Consider the following 4,018-nt stretch of genomic DNA (forward strand, 5'->3'; position numbering starts at 1 on the left):
CAGAAAGGTCAGAGGTTACTGTCGGTCAAGTTCTTGAACCTACCTCGCGCAGGTGGCAAACCGCCTCTGGGCGTAACCATGGTAACGCAACAGAGCAGAGCCTCTTTAGTACATGGGCTCACGGGTTGGGCGTTTTGCTTGTTGTGTGCCGTTTTCTTATTCTATATCCGCTCTGACTGTAGTCGTTTCCTTGATATCAGCCTTCCCAGAAACCCAGAACAATCAGAGAGGGTATACAATCAGAATACAACACATGTACATGATAACAAAATAAGCACAAAAAGCCCAGCCCAGGTCCTGCAATAGGAGGCTAACTTGATCTTGGTAAGTACAACCCTGACTTTACCTAGCTCATGTGCAGGGCCGAGCAACTGACGCACTCCTGCTGTTATCACTAAACCACCTGAACTTGAACTTACATGGTGGCCACTGCCGGACCGCCGCCTCTGCCAGCGGCGCGCATAGCAGGGTCCTAATGTCAGTCCTTATGGTCCTTACGCCCGTCCCTGTGGTCCACAGGCAGTAACGTTAACCACTCTACAGGCCCTACACATGTGAGGATAGCTAAAACAGCTCCGATTCGCGCAACCAACTGGTTCGAACCGACTGTGAGAAACTGAGCTACTAGCTAGTGAAGCAGACTGTACAATCTGATCTTCTCCGGTTTGGGCCGTAACTCATTTCATTCTACGGTCGTCAAAGTCTTGGCTGGCCGCGAGTCAAGTCAACATAAATTGTCAACTTTTATTCCGTTTGTATCTGCGGTTAGAGGCGAGAGACAGGAGCTTCATTGTGTCGTGTTCCTAACCTTCTCAGAGCGTGATGCATAAAACTTCAAGGACGCTACAAAACTGACAAGTTTTAAAGGCACAGTGTGCGCACCGGGAACCACACGGACTGGGTGCAGTGCCACCCCACGCGTTAGAGGTCGCTCCTATTCCACATAGCTACACCCGAGCGGGTCCGTCATCAGGTCATCCTTTATGAATTGATGAACGTGTTTTTGGAAGAGTTGTGTTATGTGTTCAATGGGAAGCTTTCAGCTTTCTTATACTGATAGAATATACCTTCCACACAACAGAAGGGGTTCTGCGAGAGGGAGGGGGGTAGAGTCATACACTGTAGCAGGGGGCGAGACATTCGAATCAGAGCGAGTGATCCCGGCCAGGCCGGTTTGTAAGTTAGGTCCCGCCACACATCTGCTTGTAGATTCCTGGCCCTGTGTGAGTATACCTGGCCTAATCTCCAAGCAGATCCTACGGTAGCATAAGATAGTATCAAAAGCTGGTAGAGGAGTGAAGTCGGCTTAGGAGTGTGTTTCGCTACATGGCAAATGGACACCCCTTGACTGACTACACTCCTTAGCCACTTTGGTACTATCTTATGCCACTGTAGGATCTACTTGGAGATTATACCTGGCCCTGTGTGAGTGTGTATGATACACGTGAATAAAGGGCCTTACATGTCAGTAATCCCGCAGGTCAGGCCGGTTTGTCCCGTACAAAAGGAGGATTACAGACATCAACAGTATCCATCTGAACACTCAGATACCGGGGGAGGAAGAGAGGGGACTTTTTTCATAATACAATGAAGATATAACAGCATGGTAGAGCATGTACAAGAGTACACCATTGGTACTGACACACGCCTTGTTTGGGAGTCTTTTCTGCGACATGAAATGACATGTGTTAGGAGTACTTGACCTTCCTACTCCAATTTACTGATTCGTTTATTTATTAACTTATTTATTTCATCTTAAGACTGCTGGGTAGCCCCTTCAACTTTAGACTGTTGGTTTCAAAGGAGGCCCATCATCATGTAAACAGAACAAATATGTTACATTCAGTCAAAGTGCCAGATGCCCAATAATCCCCATCCCCACCAACAACGTCCCTCTACCCTCATACTCTTATCTTACATAAAACGTTCGCTATAACAAACAGCGAAGTTGTTTGTGACTTTTTTTTCTGAAGAAGATCAGTCTTCAGACGTGATTCTGTCCATCCGTTTGTTTTCCTGCTTATTCCGCGTGAAAGTGCTTGTTACTTGCCTATGCTGTTAAAACATATGCATGGTCTGTGCTGAGTTTACTGTGTTGTTTAAAATAGAACCCGGCCTGTGGCGAGTTTTCTGCGGACGGAGTCTTCACCCAGCTGGTTCTATTTTCCCCGCCGCCTGAGGTGGTTTTACCCACACGGTACATCAGACTCGTGTCTGCGGTTTGTGGATGGGGCCCAGTCACAACAGGAGCCGGCCTAGCCTCCAACAGGCTTTCCTACGGGGTGTGGAGCGAAGAATCAGGCAAAACGGGGAATTATTTGGCGGGAGGGTCAATCCAAGGGAAGTGTCCGGTTAACCTTCTATAGAAGGCAAACATCCCTATCATATTATTGTCCCTTTTTCCAGCTTAGCTGCTCTGGTAGTACCTGAATAGGAACCCCGCAATAACATGGACCGACCTAGCCTCCACCAGGCTTTCCTACGGGGGTGTGGAGCGAAGAATCTGGCAAAAAGGGGATTATTCAGCCAGAAGAGGCAGTTCGCAGGATGCTCTGAGTGACCGTGGTCAAATCTTTTGACTACCCTAGACTTTTTTGGGTGGGCAGTGGAGTCACATAGCTTCCAGTTAGAATGTTTATTCAACATGCTTCCAATTGAAGTGAAAAAAAAAGCTGCTTGTCCTATCTAATGAATGATTAAACTTCCCTGGCAAATCATTGTGCCTATAGACAGCGTAGTTAGTGTGGTAGTGAATAGCTAGCAGCGCAGCCAAAACACGGACAGAGCCGCCATCTTGACTCAGGGGTCGGACATGAGCGCTCTACAGACAGACTCCTCCTACTCACAACTACGATGACTGTAAACACAGCGGACACATTCTGATGTTTTTCTGGCACAATTCGGAGGGAAAGTATGCCCACGTAAACATAGACCATAACAACAACTCATCCCGCGGAAAGATGTAAGTCAGTTCGCCTAGAGGATACCGTGTGGCTTGCCTAGTGAATTACGTGGCAGAGTTTAGAGGGAACGAAAAAAGAGCCACAGATAAATATGCGGTCTTCTTCCTAACAAGACCCTGTCTTTAGAGCCTTCAGATGGACCGGCTGCATTCCTGGGAGACGACTCTAGAATATTGTTAGGCTATCTTCAAGCGGACAAACCGTCTGGCGGTCACCTGCGTCGTCATGACAACCAGGTAACAGGTGTACCTACAGGTGTCACAACAGGACGCACCTGTTTACAGGGATCATTACAACAAAACGCCGAAAGGGACGTGGTTTTAATCACCAGTTTTGCAGACGATAGTTACAAACATGCAGGTCAGAGGTCGTCGCCACTCCATGTTGCCATGGTTACGGTATGGGTTAGTCCCAGGGGATGCCGGGAAATCTACTCACCCCTCCATCTGGGGTCGCGTCCTCTTCATGACGTCACTGCCCTGAGAACGGACGAACTGACAAACGGACAATGGTGTAGGGAAGGTGCTAGCTGACAGGTCTGCGGTCCGAAGCGGCCGGGTCTGGTCTGTGTTCTGTTCTGTTCTGATCTGGACTGTCTCGCGATGACTGGTCGCGCGGGTTTTAACGAGACCGGCGCATCCGGTGTCGCGGGCAATCTGATATCCCCGCGATAAGGATCGGCACACATCCGGTGTAGCGTGCAGAACGATGCCCGCGATAAACGGCACCTTACGTAACATCGTGGCTTCATTCATGTCGGGGATTTCAAATCATTTCACCTTCGAACCGGAACCGACGTCATCACAATATCTGATAGAACAAAACCAGTTGGGCGTTGCCTTGTTGCCTAGTTACCGGCGTCCTCTTTAATAATGCAATAAACCCGCCTTACGAAGTAAACAAACCTGGTCGGAAGTTCGGAGATCTGACCCCGAGATATTTATAGTCTGCTGACCACGGAATGTCAGGATTCTACTTCCGGTGTCAGGTGATTTTGCTTCCGGTGTCCAAAAACGGTGACAAAGAACACTCACTCACTCATGTTGTTATAAACA

This window comes from Branchiostoma floridae, chromosome 8 (genome assembly GCF_000003815.2).
Source record: "Branchiostoma floridae strain S238N-H82 chromosome 8, Bfl_VNyyK, whole genome shotgun sequence".
Classification (NCBI taxonomy): Eukaryota; Metazoa; Chordata; class Leptocardii; order Amphioxiformes; family Branchiostomatidae; genus Branchiostoma; species Branchiostoma floridae.